Here is a 15,968-nt window from a genome sequence, read left to right on the forward strand (position 1 = left end):
AGGCCACCACAACGGTCTGTATGTTGCATCTAGCCGTTAGTACCGCGTAAGGGCATACTTGTACTTGGCGATCGTCCCATAAAATGGTCAGGGTGCTAACGTTGTTCACGCGGAGAAGCAACTGGCGGTTAAAAAAGCCATCCGCCGGTGTCTGGTACTCGTGACACATACAATAATGAATGATGTACCTGTTTGAAAAACATAAAAAATGAAATTAGTCTCACCATCAGATCTTTATTAAAATTATTCATTTTATATATTAGGTCAGGAAATTATTTCATAGCTAGGACAGTGCAACTGGGTATTATACGTCAAGGGGGGGCTGTAGGATACTGAGACAGTCCCCCAGTGCAGGGGTTGACAGGGAGGCAGTGCAGGTGGAGAGTGGAAGGGCCCAGGACCGAGGTCGCAGACAGTGGACCAGTTGTAGCAGGGGAGAGGGAGAGAGAAAGCAGAAGCAAAGAGGAAGGTTTTGAGGTGCTTCCGTAAAAGGAGATGGTTCTCCTCAAGATAGTGCGCGGTACAAAACAATATGCCACATAGAACGAACAAGTACAACTTAACCCGTCTTTAAAGCTACTGTATAGTAATTAAATTGCAGTATAAACTCATCTAAAGAGTTACTTACATTATATTTGCATTTTCCATTGTGTCTGTGCGTAGGGCAGCCCCGAAATACCACTCCTTCTATGCCAACGTTATTTCTTCTAATGAACGAACATTAAATGGCTTTCGTTTCTGAAATTTTATTCATTATCGTTTCTTACGTTATTGCACCACACCCCCAAAAAGAAGTCTTTCGGGATGGTCCCGGCCTGTCAAGGTCAAATAACAATAGAACCTTATACTGAGTCGTGGGCCATTCCGGCACCCGAGCAAAAAATCAAAGCAGCTGACCTTCACTTTGAACGAGCACACATTCCTAGTTAGCTACATTCAGTGTAAGGCCATCTCACAGGACTTGAAATTTACACTCCATCTTTGCATTTTGTCTGCGTGCTTTGCAGCCCCAGAGAACCATAAATACGGAGACATTCTATATTTTTTGAAAAATTATTTATATTACTGTTTGGTTTAATTTAATGCGCAAATGAACAAGGTTGGATAGACACATTGCATGTACACTGAGCAATCACTTTTATTTACACAATACATAGCTACACATATTCAATGGGCCTGCGACATGAGGAGACTCGAGAGAACAGACAATCAAATTACAATCATTTAAACCGTGATGTGTATTTCTCAATGAGCTCTTCTTTAGGTGGACATGGAACAGAGGCAATGTTGGGTGGCAATGCAGTTGTCCCCTGCACAGGTTCGTTCACAACTCCATGTATGTGCCTATCTAGGACATCAACAATAAGTCTCTCAATAAAGTCATATTGCATATCCTCAAACACTGGTTTGATAATCCATTGTTTACTTCTTTTAGTGAAGGCCTTATTGTAGCGAAGCGTCCCTAAAGTTCCGTTCGTCCTACTTTGTTGACGGCCAACATTATGGTTATGTGCCAAGACCGCTAGAAGAGTCCGATTTATCATGCCCTCCATGCCAAAATGCAATCGTTTTGGCCTGTACTTTAGGCACATATTGTGGAACACCTCCAAATCTCCTGTGTGGCAGAATTCCGTGAGTCCCCTCAAATCTCTTGTTATAGTTTTATCAAATACAATCTTTTCAATGGCTTTGTGCGTGGGTGATGAAGGAATCAACCACTTCTTCTTCCGTGCCTCCTCTGTGGACAAATGGCCATGTTCACAATTGTGGAAATGTTGGTTTGTGTTCCAACGGTGAACGTTGGTACAGTGTAGCATTACTGACCGCCATTTTTCCAGTAGAATTTCCAACGACCCTCCACATGTTTTTGAGCTCCACCAAAGATGGTTGCTGTTTGACTTGGACCACTGTGAAATACCTTGCATATCTTTTTTTTTACCTGCAGCCGACATTTTTTTATTGATTGTTTTTGCAAGATGCCAAACGTCAAATTGGTGATTTATATTTTTGTACTCTTCTCTCATTGTCTTGGCAATTGAAACGTGTCTGTCCGTGGCTATCAGGTCGATCACCATTCCCCGCGATTGTAGTTCTTGCAATGATGCTACAAAGCCAACTTTCTCCATGGCCACTGAGGATGTACTTTGTGACACCTGCACGACCACCGAACTCATAATTTTCTTACTTTCCATGTCCTGAAAGTGGTAGGTGCAGTACTTGGCTGAAAATCCTGGGCTGTCGCACTGTCCATCACCGGCTAGCCTGAACCGTTTGCCCGCGAATGTACTATCAATAGACATTTTTTCCATTCTCCAAGCTTCGCTAATGGCTGGAAATAGATAATCGGTTTGGTATTTGTAGAACTGAGTTTTCGCAATGAAATGGATTCCCACAAACTGAAAGAAAGACTCTAACTTTTTAAAACTTGAACCACTAAAAAGTGCAGCCGCTGCACAAAGTAGATTGCCTGCTGGCAGTTGCCCCAGCATGGGTTGTGCAGACCATGAGAAAGGATGATATTTTGTACAGGTGGCATGTATTTTAAGGTTAGTGCCTCGCATTGCACGAGTCACATTAATCAATGGCTCCCCACATACTTCCACACCAACCGAATGCCCACATTTCATCCGAATAATAATATCAATCAAACAACTATCGAATACAATGAATTTGGCCTCTTTCCTTATACTGTCACTCTGCATCCCAGCTGGTTCGGCTTGTAACGTTGAGGACATGTCACTCAAATGAAAGGTAGAATCTCTGATATCGTCTTCCGCTATGTTCAGTGATATTGATGGCGTTTCATTGTCGTCCACTTCATTCTCTTCCATTGCAACATCTGTTGCTTTTCCGGCGATGGGTGAATAAAACAATTTCTTCAACTTTCTCGCGGTCTTAGTTTTTGCGGGTGTGGATTCTGTGAATTGATCTCCGACTGCATCCGAACTACCAGGAGGACATTCACTATCAATGGCTGGTGGTGGTATAGCTCCGTTGACAATCACTTCATATTCTTCCCATTGGCACGATGCATCTCCAGTCTCAAGTCCCTGCCAAAAGGTTTGACAAGCAACATCTCTCGTTCGCTTCACTGTCTGTGTAGATCTAGTTCGTACACCCACTCGCAACTAGAGGACAGATTGGAAAAGGGATGTTCAGTTTAAACACAACTTACAGTATTGAACTATTAACAGTGAAAAACAACATAATATAGTGACCAGGACACTAACCTTCTTTTGCTTTCTTTTCTTTGAAACTTTCTTGCCTCGAACTTCAACATCAGGACGCTGTTGCTCCGACTCGTGTGTGCATGTCTCCACTTCGTCTTGCGCTGCAACGACTATATTTTCATGATAAGCACATCCATCACGCACTGACGCTCCATCGACTCCCTGAAACATAGAACTTTCATTAGTATGTATAATAATATCGAAAACACAAAATGTACTTGGGGACCAATACCCACGTACATCTCAATAGCAAAACACGAATGAACGCTTTGTGTAGAACATTCAAACGACAATTATTCACGCATAGTTGATCTAGTTAGATGGAACTGTCAAGATCCATACCACGGGCTCCTCATAGACTTCCATTGATGATATTATTGAAGATGATGCTTCAGTAACTCCCTGAAACACAGTAATTGCATTAGTATGGTTTTCTATTTTGATAAAAAGAACAGAAACTTTGTGCAGGCGTCAACGGCTCATCTAAATAGACCTGCACAAATGATCAGTTGTCTAAAATAAATAATGGATATCTAAATATGATTCGATTTGCTCGATCGTTGGAAGTGTCACCACCCAGAGATCTGCATCAACTACTAGGGGTGATGTTCTTGTAGAAGAAGCTCCGTCATCTCCCTGAAACATAGTACTTGCGTTAATAAAGAAGGAAGTATAGCGGATGTAATCACGTCATATGATTTCCCTTGATCGAACTGTCAGGATCCATACCTCGAAATGCATAAGAACATCAAGGGACGATGTAACTGCGGTGCACACTTCTGCAAGCTGTTGCGCCGACCCGTAACTGCATGCTCCCCCTTCTTCTTGGACTAATGCTCCATCGACTCCCTGAAACATAGGACTTTCATTAGTAATGAACACAATATTGAAAAAAGAAGACACATAGGAGGGCGACGACAGAAGGACATATCAATGGCTAAAAACGAAAGAAACATTGTGTGTAACAATCACGCTACAAGAATGCAAGATCTGATGATCTCCATCGATGGAACTGTCCGGAAACGTACCTCGAGCATCTGAGTGACATCAACGGTATTCGTCAATACGTTGGACTCCTCAGCATCTCCCTGAAAGAATGTACTTGCATTATTTTGGATGACAATAATTATAACTGAAAACAAAGACTAGAGGACGAGTACAAGGGTGTACCATTAGGTAAAATAATTACACGATAAATTAAAACTATTGATTTACATGCCTAAAACAAGTCAGTGGCAGAATAGCCAAGTAAGATTACCCGATAGGCGCTTGAAGTGGCTGATGACTGCAATAACGACACGGATGGAGAATCTTCCGCCTTCATATTGAGTGGATACATAAATGGGGAAATTATTGTTAGCTAATGCTACACACTACCGCAAGGCCGAGAGATAAATACGTAAACTTGACTCACCAGTGGAGGGATGTGGACGAATAGAGTGGGAATAGCGGTTGAGAGCAATTTTCGCCTCGCTCGCGGTGTGTTCTTCTTTATTAGCAATGATGTGGAGTACATGTCTGAGCTAAAGTGCCTGCTGCAGATGCGGTATCGATCACCCCTCTTGTCCGCAAAGACTTCTAGGACTCTACTTTCAAGCTCAGAGGGTGGATATCCGCAATATCGGACCCATTCTCTTATCTGATCTATTGTCTTAGGGAAAACATGCATTATAGTACCTTCAGATTTATTATGGGTCTTCGAAGGGCAACCGCCAATGGAACAGGCAGGCATTGTGGAAAGTTCTGAAAAGTAAAGATCAACAATTCTCTATGAATACCAATGTGTTAAAAAATTAAATGACACATAAAAGGTTCAATGCAAGGTTCGTTTTGGTTCTTGGAACTATACACGTTATTCACATGCAGATAAGTATTTGAATAACTTTAAAAAAATAGAAAAATAATTTGACTAAACTCAGAACATGTGACTAGTTCCTTGCATGTACTGTCTTGAACGAAAAGAAATTGGACGCAAAATGATTATGGTACATGGCCTTACCTTGACGAACAAACAGTTAGATTCCGGGATCAGAGTAGTTTCTTGTCGTAGAACAGGGAGCAGTTCACAGGTTGCAAACTGACGAGTTTCCTCGAAGTGGTCACGGAAGTTCACAGAGACGAAGAGCAGATAACCAGCACCTTCACGGGTTGACTAGCAAAGCGCAAAGAAGTTCTCATTAGAAATATGAAGTGGGTTATAAAGAATTCGAAACCGGGGTGTGTTTGTGAATGAATCACGTGTATATGTCGTGGCATTATGCGGTTTGCAGGGGGCCGTCCAGCGTGAGGGGGATGCTTGGCAGGAGACACGGGGTCTGGAGGTAGACATGGGAACAACAACCCATGCTCTATAGACCACTTTGAAGTGGACATGGTCTTTGGCACCTCTTGGCCTTTATCGCTCCCTGACAGCTCCACTTGCCAGCACAAGTACCCCGGTGCGAACTGCCTTTGATAGGGCGGGGGGTGGATTGGGGCGGTGGTCGTGCAGACAAGACACAGGAAGACTCGTGAATGGAGACACACTTATGTGGATTGCAGGGGGCCGTCCAGCGTGAGGGGGATGCTTGGCAGGAGACACGGGGTCTGGAGGTAGACATGGGAACAACAACCCATGCTCTATAGACCACTTTGAAGTGTACATGGTCTTTGGCACCTCTTGGCCTTTATCGCTCCCTGACAGCTCCACTTTAAAAAATCAAAACAACCATTGTTAAAATATATGTTGGGTTTTATTTTAGATCTTAATTTCAATTGAACATAAATAATAAACATTACACATTGTAAAGTTCCGGTTGCAGCACATCCAGGGAAAATCCGCGGTATTGTCCACTGTCGCTGGGGAAATGTTGCCTAATGGCAAGTACCGCACAGGCAGGTATTACTCTCCGAACGCGGTGTCCGAGCCTCCCGTGAAGCCACCAAGTGAAGCAACGATAGGCCACCAGCCTGTACCACCTGTGAAAAAGAAAGATGCAAACTGTATTAAAATGACAAAACTTTCTTATCACTGTCGATTCAGGTAAAAAATGTCATTCTGCTTTGAAAAAAATTCTATCTAGAAAATGCACAATATGGAACCAATTTACATGCATTCGAATGATATGTAGATGTAATTTTATATGTGGGAGATGACCATGAAATAGTAGTGGCATCACTGACATCACAACCAGAGTATACTTACTCGTTACTCGGATTACGCGGACGAACAGTGCCGCGAAGTTCGTGCATAAGCACCATCATCATCCTCAACACGGTCCGTGAGAGGCAGGCTTCCCTGAACTCTGGCAGCTCGGTGATGCATTGCGGACTTGGCTCGCCTTCCGAAATGTAGGCCAAGCACCCGGAATTTTCACGGCAGCAGCAGTTCTCCTCCTCAGTTGGCATTAGCTCGCACCGATTGCACGTGCACCAGGTGGAGACGCCGTCCATGCGACATGGTCCAGGCTCTTCATCCGTTGACTGGTCCTCCCAACTGCCGTCCGAATCCCCATCGTTTTCGCGTGCTTGCCTTTCCAGTAGTTCTTCCTCGGTGTACTCGGGCTCGTACATATACGGCATTATTGTAGCCATTGTGTGGTTAAGAAAGTAAAATAATTTACAGAGATGGTACAGGTGTTCACAAGGCCTAGAAGCGGCGAAGGTAGCTGACCAGAGCACAGAAACGAGTCACAGAATACTCAAAGTAGCACAGAGAGAAGAATGGAATCGAAAATCTGCTGCTGTGTGTTGTGAAACGGTGTGTTTATACTTATTGAGGAAAGAGGCGTCCTGCCATTTCCATGGCGACACTTCATTAGCTGAAGCGCAGCGATTGTTGACACGAAACGTGCTTTGGCGTTGGGAAATGGGCGGTACGCGTCTGCTGATGTCAGGCTCAGGGGCGGGGGATTTGATTTAGTGCCGCAAAAGCAGGTGAGCCAGGTCGATGGGGGGAAATGATAGGATTATCAGAAAATGGCGGCTGATTTCGAGTGCGATAATGGACGAAAAGTCGGGTAAGGTCCATAGGAAAGTTTTCTACGATCTACCGAGTTATGCTTAAAAACACATGGCCGAACCGTAGGGACAATAAAAAAAAAGTCCCGGAACTATCCTTTAATCGCATCAAAGGAGTTTCATGATCATACACAGGCCTATTGTTTAACACCTGCACCGCATCAAACACACGATCACGCCAGTCTGCCAAATTGCCGTCTCCAGATTTGCGCAAATGTTCTTTCAGTAACCCATTCATTCGTTCAATTAGCCCTGCCGCAGCTGAATGGTAGGGAACGTGGTAAAGCCACTTAATGCTCTTTTCCTGACAATACTCCTGTATTAGTTTGCCTTTGAAATGTGACTCATTGTCACTTTGAATCTGCAAAGGCACTCCATAATGTAATATGATCTGATCTAACAACCTGATGTTGTTCAATTGGGTTGCACGTTTGCACGGCAAAACCATCAAATATCCCGAGTATTTATCCACAATAGTTCATGCATATTGACAACCTCTGCTGTTTGGCATAGGACCGATATAATCAATCTGCCAAATTTGACCTGGTAATTTTCCTCTTCTCAATGTGCCTCTAACAATCTGAGGTATAGGTCTATGCAATTGGTGTTGGCACACGGGACACTGCAAAATGATTGTTTTCACTATTTCTAAAGGAAGACTGATGCCTCGAGCTTGTGCCCACCTGTTAGTAGCCTTTTCTCCAAGGTGCCCACTTTTCTGATGTGCCCATTTGGCCAAACCCTCCATATCGTCTTCCTGAGCCTCTGCATCCATTGTCACAATCTTGGTGTGTTCGTTTGCAACAGAATTAAACCAACGTTCTAATGAATCTGTGGCACAATGTGCGTACACATGATATACAGTGACTTCACTTTGTAACATTTCTGCAATATCTTGCCACAGTTCCTTTCCCCACAACTCTTTTGAATGAATCTTCCATCCATTCTTTTGCCAAGTCGGCAACCACAATGCCAATCCATTCGCCACTGACCATGAATCTGTGTACACATGACATTGACCAGAGGTCTCTTGTTTCAATGCTTGGTAAACTGCGTAAAGTTCGGCGAACTGACTGCTCTTTCCTTTCCCTGTCGTTGTCAACATCTTTTTTGTTTTGGGATTGTACGACACTGCTTTCCAGTACCGTTCAGTTCCCACGTATCGAGCTGAACCATCCATGAACCAAGTGTTAGGCAGAAACCTGTGCAGTTCCCTCTGGGACCACTGCAAAAGATTTAGGACTACAGGTGTTTGGCAGTAAACCCACTTGGTAGCAGTCTGTACCACACAGATTCACTTGGTAGCTGTGGCTGAGCAGTCAGACTTCCCTCAAGAAGAGTTAGGCAGTATACAGAGTATTCACAATAGGTCAAGAGAACACAGTAGAACAAGTAAACACTGACCAGGGCTTGGTGTAAAAGAGATATAATTATTTATTTAAAACCACATCCAGAAAAACACACAGGCACTTATAGTAAGCAATTCAAAAACACAGTCACTAAAAGATATACACTCCCTTAAAAGAATATTAGACAAGTCTTAAGTAAAGCCCCACTTATTTTCAGACATCGGTGAGCGCTTAACGTGGATGGCACTCTAATAATTTGTTTTGAAAAGGGAGAGAAGAGCAGAGAACAAGTTGAAACAGATCTCAACACTTTTATCAGAACATAACAAGAGATAAAGGCAAAGAAAAACCTTGAAGCTAGAGTTCAAGAGGCTGGATCCACTTTCAGAGGATCCAAACGAAATGTGTCCAAGGTCACACGGTTGCAATGCATAAAAGTCTTGTAAAGGTTCAAAAAGGAGTTGGACCAAAGAAAGGGACCAGTTAGAGGGTCAAGGCGGCCAGCCCAGTCCAGAAGGTTAAGGAGTTATTATTACCTTGTAGCAATCTTTAGAAAGGGAGGCCTGGCGGACACGGTACCTTAAAGTGGTGAGAACGCTCCAGCGGGGGCAGTTGTTCCTGGCAGCGGGTGCAAGTTGGTGCTTCGTCCGGGGGAAGAGAGGATCTCGTTGTGGAGGAAGACAGGAGTCCGTTGCACTGCCAGGGAAGAAGCCAGCCGCAGAGTTTCTCAGGTACAAGGAGCGGTCCGGTGATTCGCGGTTCAGTGGTGAGTGGCTATCCGGCTGCCGGGGTGCTTGGCACGGGCAGTTCGACCACACACCGGGCTGGGGTGCGAAGAAAGAAAGGTAAACTGGTTGTGCCCACCAGTCAGGGGAAGAAGCCTCTCCAGCCGGGAGATCTTCTCTGTCGTCGGGAAGTGGTGAGTCGGTTCTGCAGGGCTCCACCGGTGGTGTCGTCGTGGTAGGTCGGCTCAGCTTCTCCCTCGTCGGATTCTCAGGTCCTGTGGCGACTTCTGAAGTTCCAGTCCCCAAAGCACTGCTTTTATGCAGAAAACCCCCATTCACTCAGCCTAGCTGTCACTCAAACATGCTAAGTGGTGAGCCGGCCGGCTCACCACTTGGGCCAATCACACAAGAGTGCGACTTGAGTTACCAAGGTAACTCAGTCCAGGGTGCCTAAACCCCCGCCCACACCCCCTGTGGTACCCAGACAGAGTGGCACCACTTTTGGAGGCTTATGTGGAGAAGCCCGCCAAAAAGTGGAGCAAAGGGCTCGACTTGGGTTGGAGTCACAGAAGGGAACACAAACGCCATTTTAGAATCGAGTCTTGGCAAAAACTACCAACCGGAGAATTAATATTAATTAAATAAACCGGCGGTATGTTCGAGGCTATGAGAATTAAATAATTAAAGTTGGTAGCCTCGAACAATGGGAAAATCCCATAGGAAAATATTCGCGGTTGAATATAAAAAGTAGTTTCCACTGCCACCAGCCAAAACTCGATCAGGGGGGACGGAGACGTGCCCCCTCGACTAACAGACCCCGGGGCAATCGAATTGCCCCGACCAGTACGTCCACAATATGATAGTTTGTACTGCTTTCTGTTAATAATTTGGGACTAGTAAAGCCAATGGTGACTTTACATGCCCTGGGAGACAGTAGTCAGTCCCAGGGTATGGAGTCTATGGTGGGGGTCACTATGACACCCCTGTGTTACGGCACAGAGGGTGCTGTGTAACACACATAGGAAAAAACACATGAGACCCTATGGTGTAAAGGACCACATAGCCCATAAAACACATTACCAATCAAAGGAATACCATACATCATGTCCAAGAGTGGGAGAAAAAGAGTCTCACTCTGGGCAGGAGGAAAAAAACAAACTCCAGAAATCCAGCAAAGCTGCTGGGAGACTCACTAGGTTAGGAAATTCAGCCTAAAGAGAGAATTCTCCCTAACACCAAGCATGCTCTGTTTGCTCCACGGTCAAATCACTGTAAGGTGCTCCCCATTTCACGGGAGACTCATGTTTTTCAGTCACCTCTGGTGGTATGTAATCTGAGGGCAGTATGTTGGCTACTTGCTCATGTAGTTTTGCCACTCCACCCTTTCCTGATTTGGCTCTGTCTTGAATATACCATTTCCACCTAATTATGCTGGCTTCTTGAGCATGTCCTATACGATGCGTTTTAGGAGAGCTCAGTACCCATTGCATGATTGGTATTTCAGGTCTCATGAATACATCATGACCCAACGTCATCTGCTCGGTATCAACAAGAGCCCAATAACATGCCAGCAATTGCTTCTCAAACGGAGTATATGAGTTACCAGCGTCGGGCAACTTACGACTCCAAAACCCTAATGACACACGTTTCCTGTCTTGTTTCTGCCACACACTCCAGTTAGCATAATTGTCTTGCACAGACACATTTAATTCCACTTCACCTTCCTTCAAGGGCCATAAATCAAGCACCTGCTGCACAGTGTCTTTCGCCATCTCAAAAGCTTTCTGCTGCTCTTCCCCCCACTGAAACTCATATTTCTTTTGTGTCACCTTGTAGAAGGGGGGCAATATCTGCCCTAAATGCAGAATGTGCTGTCTCCAAAACCCAAATAGTTCTATAAACTGCTGAGCTTGCTTTTTGCTCGTTGGAGTGGTGAATTCAAGTATTTTCTGTCGTGGTTTTGGCACCATTTCTCGATGCCCATGATGCCACTGAATCCCTAAGAATATCACTGTTTCAGCTGGACCTTGAATTTTACTCGGATTAATCTCCCACCCTTCCTTTTTCAATCGTTCTATAATGACATCTAGCTGACTTTGCACACTGTGCTCATCCTTGCCCTGTATCAAAACATCATCAATGTAATGAGAGATTTGTATGTCAGGTTTACACAGTATCTTGTCTAAGTGCTCTGCCACCAGCCGGTGACAAATAGTCGGACTGTGCATGTACCCCATGGGTAGTCTCGTGAAAGTGTACTGATGTCCACCCCACGAAAATACAAACTGTTCTTGACACTTGTCAGCAATTGGCACGGAGAAAAATGCATTAGCTAAATCGATCACTGCATACCAAGTTCCCTCAAACTTTTGGACATTTTCAATCAAAGTAATAGCATCTGGGACTGCGGGCACTAAGGGAGGAGTGTGTTTATTCAACTCCCTGTAATCCACCGTCATCCTCCACGACCCATCCCCCTTTTTAATGGGCCAGAGCGGATTGTTCCATGATGTGGTAATAGGGCGTAATACACCCGCCTCCACATACTCTTTGATGGTTTCTGAGATTTCCTTGTGCCCCACAAGAATGCGGTATTGTTTCATAGCTACCCGCTTGGTTGCAACTGGCACTTGCACTGGGGGCATCTTCAATTTGCCTACAGTAATGGATGTACAGATCAATGCACTCACAAGGTTAGCCCTTCCAAAATGTCAAAGCCAATTATATACTCAGGTATCGGGACAATCGACACTTGGTATTTTTCCCTCTTTAAATTGCGTATTTTCATCTCCACTCGCGTTTGCACTGCGGGAGTCTCCTTTCCACCTAAACCTGTGATCGTAAACTGTTTGCCTTTAAATCGTGTCGGATTACCATGAATTAAAGAGGCCTCCGCCCCGGTGTCTATCAATGCTCGCACCCCTTGTGTATTTCCTGGCCCCCAAAAAATCTTAACATCAACATGAGGCCGCCTATCCACTTTTATGCAGGCAGACGCTGCCGGAGCTTGGCCGAAGCCCTAGTCAAACTTCGAATGAGTGTGACTCGTCTCCGCCTCTAGCATCACACTCACCACCTTTCTCAAATCAGCATATGTTGGCTGGTATGGGGAAGGTGTCCCCATAGACCCTTCATCTTGTTCTTCCGCAGGGGGAGCAGAAGGTGAGGCGTCCCACTGTGGCGTGGTGACTACTTGTTTATTAACCTGTTTGTAGCGCTCTTTGGCTGCAAGTCCTTGTTTTTTGTATAATTCATACATTACTCTGGTTTCAATGCCATCAATTTCTTCGTGTGGCACACCATCTTTTAACAAAGCCAAAAACATGTCTTTTCGGGACAATCGGGAGTCTCTGCTATCTTGTCGCCTGCCTTCAGTTCTTCTCTCACTACGCCCCTCTCTCTCCCGTGGCTTGTTATCGCTCTTATCCCACTCTCCCAAATCTCTGAGTTGCCGAATGGCATCTGCTACCTCATCAGTAGCCTTGCCCGTCATTTCTACGAGCTAAGTCATAATGACACTTTTGTATGCTAATCACCATGTTTCGCGTTGAAACTGAGAGCGGTACGGCTCCCATGTGATCAGGGGCATCTATGTGAATCGCCTCTTTCATCGCATGCTCTCTGACTTTTTGAATCGCTTCTCTCAACGTATACCACTTCGTTTCTTCACTGGGCCAATCTGTGGTAATAGGGTATTTACGGTTACATGCTTGGGCTATCAGGTGCAACGAAGACACCTGCGTATCTTGACCATTTGCGTCAGGGGGCGGTCCTGCTCTTAAGACCTCCTGTACATTGGTGTCAATTGACAGGGGCAAAAAACACGGTGAATCAGTAGAATCTACCAACAACCCTGCAGCACTCCCGTCTAGTAATCTCACCATCCATGTCAATAAAGCTTCACCTGATTTTTGCCTCAAACGGGTAATAATTTCCCCAACCTCCTGTTGTGTGTAATCTTCAAAAGTGCTTAAATCTACCATACCACCACCAGGATTCTGTGGTCTGGCTCGCCGCCTTCTAACAGGCTTCGCCGCCACTGTTTTCTGTTTCACCTCTGGTTTGGGGTCAGACTCCTCTGCGGAACTACTTTCTAGACTGGTCGAATCAAAAATATTACCATCCCACTTGTCCGGATCCCAGTCTATGCCAGCGGTAGCGATTACAGTTGCCACCTTCCTTTTGTTGACCCCTCCCTGTTTTTTCCTATACTTATATCGAGCTACTCTGACTGCTGCCCTCTCGTCCACTGCCTGATATGTGTCGGCCTTATCTTTAAACAATTTCAATTGAATCTGCTGCATTAATGCAGTCTGCGGTTCTGCAGCTAGCTCTCTCTCTAATCGCAAAACCTCATTTTTCATGTCCACTTTCATCTGATGTATTTTCCTATAAGCATGCAAAAGAATCCAACCTCGCCTACCTAGTGCCGCACATTCTTTACCACGTTCTACTGGAACTCATTATCGCAAGCAAAGCAAAACTTCGTTGAACCTATATATTTTCTTCTCCACACTGCAATCACTCCCACAGGCACTCAAACAGTTACCAAAGAGACAAAAAACTTCACTTACACGACAACCAAATCCTATCTACGTTTCAACAGACTCTTCGATGCACGGAACAACTCATCACGTACATCCTGTTCGTGATGCCAAAAATGTACTCCTCTCCCCCGAAAAGTTCATGAAACAACCATAAATCATCAATGCAATTATAGAGCAAGTACTTTGAACCAAAAAAAAAAACAGACAGACACAATAACTCACAACCACGCACTCTTAGAATATAAATCAGCTCTTTACGGCTATTTATTCAAAGCTTACAAGTACATAGAAATACCTCATAAAAATAGTAAGGTCATAGATCACGGAAGAAGTAAAGAAGTCAAAAGGAAATACATCACCGTGAGTGTAATAGAAGTCCTCATCTCATCCATAAGCGGCTGGAAGACCCCAGGGACAGCCAGGTCGAGAGCACCACAACTCACAGGAAGGCCAGACGGAGCGTCCTTCTCCGGCGGAAGTCTCACCTGACCCCCTCCGGGCCTCCGCATATATACACACTCCACAAAGGGGAGTTAATTCTCGAACATTCTGGAAATTGCACTTGCGCAGTTGAGGAACAGCCGTCGGTTGCCAGCTGGGTCAATCGAGAGCTCCCCCCAAGGAACACAGGGCCTCCCTGCTCTAAAAAACACGCTCCACGGAGAATAGTAGCAAACCATAACAACGTTAGCTTTCCCAGCAGAAATGGACTTGGCTGCATACCAGGTTTGGAAAAGCATGTTTGTCTCAGCACTGTGAATCTAACACTTCAGCAAAATTTGTGCAGCCTTTCACTGCGGTATGAAGTAAATATCCAACATGGTTCCGAGCGCTCCCAGAATGCATTGCGCGCCCGCGCCATTTTGAATCAAGCATAAATCAAGCATAACAAAAGGTTAGATGGAAAAAACACAAAGACCTCATTCAGAGGGAGGCCGCCTTGTTCCGACCTTCCAGTGGGCTTTTGTGCTCTCTGCCTGGCTGTTACCGGGGTCTTCCAGCTGCTTCTGGCGAGATGAGGGATTCAGTTACGTCCACGGTGATGTATTTTCTTTTGAATTCTCTGTCTTGTCTGTGATTTATTTCTCTTTTATCACTTGTTGCTTCTTAGCTATGAATAAATAGCTGTATAAGTGCTCATTATTTTGCTAACTGCGTATCTGGTTGTGAGTTATTGCTCCTTCTACCTGCGTTCAAAATATTTTCTTTGCCCTGCAAATGTACTGGTGATAAATAATTGTCTGTGCACTCTTGGCGAGCAATACATGTGCGTAGGCAGCCAGGAAGTGGGCTGGGACTGTCTGGTCTCAATCCACACTACTTGTGCCAGGGAGTTTGGCGTGCATGAGTGCATGGAGACCCTGGTGTTCCCTGATTGGACTTCTGCTAATGTGCATGCATGGAGCAGATCTTGCCAATGGTGGGATGGAGGCAAGCACACACCTGAATGTGGATAAGAAGAGGGGTCCTGCATTCATCCGGGAGATCTATAAAAAGAGCCAAGTATCCTGAGGAGCCTTGCAGAACAATGGACGACTCTGAGACGCACTTAAAGAGGTCTGGCAACCAAATCCTGCTGCTGTCACAGTGAAGTCCCGCCTTGCGCCTGATCTCAGAGGACCTGCAAATGGCCCTTGAACGCGTGGAGTGGTGGGACCAATCACTCTCAATGCCTCCTGTTAACCCTGCAAGTGAGCCTGTTTGGAAGTGTTGCTGGGCCAGCCATTCCACCCATCTCAAAACTAGGTTACCATGCAAGAACTTTGCCATATTTTGTGGAGACCTAACTTGTCCTACAAGGTACCTTTGGGCCATGAGATAGAAGGCTGCATCATACTGTGAGAGCTGGGTCCCCTTGCATCACTGTGTTGTGGTGAGGGTCACTGAAGAGAGTTTCCCCTGATTCCTTGCAGTACGCTGTGTTTTGCTGCATCAGTGTTTTCTTCCTTCCTTTTTGGAAACAAGAGTAGCAGCCCCTGTGCAATATTGGACCTCTACCTGGACCCACAGTGCCTGTGCACCCGGAAGTCGACTGGAGGGTGGGAAATCCTCTGGTGATAATCTCTGGACCTGCCAAGTCTGTACCAAAATCAATACCGGTGGCCCTTTGATCATCCA

The sequence above is a fragment of the Ambystoma mexicanum genome, chromosome 3p, assembly GCF_040938575.1.
Source record: "Ambystoma mexicanum isolate Mex_15411 chromosome 3p, UKY_AmexF1_1, whole genome shotgun sequence".
NCBI lineage: Eukaryota > Metazoa > Chordata > Amphibia > Caudata > Ambystomatidae > Ambystoma > Ambystoma mexicanum.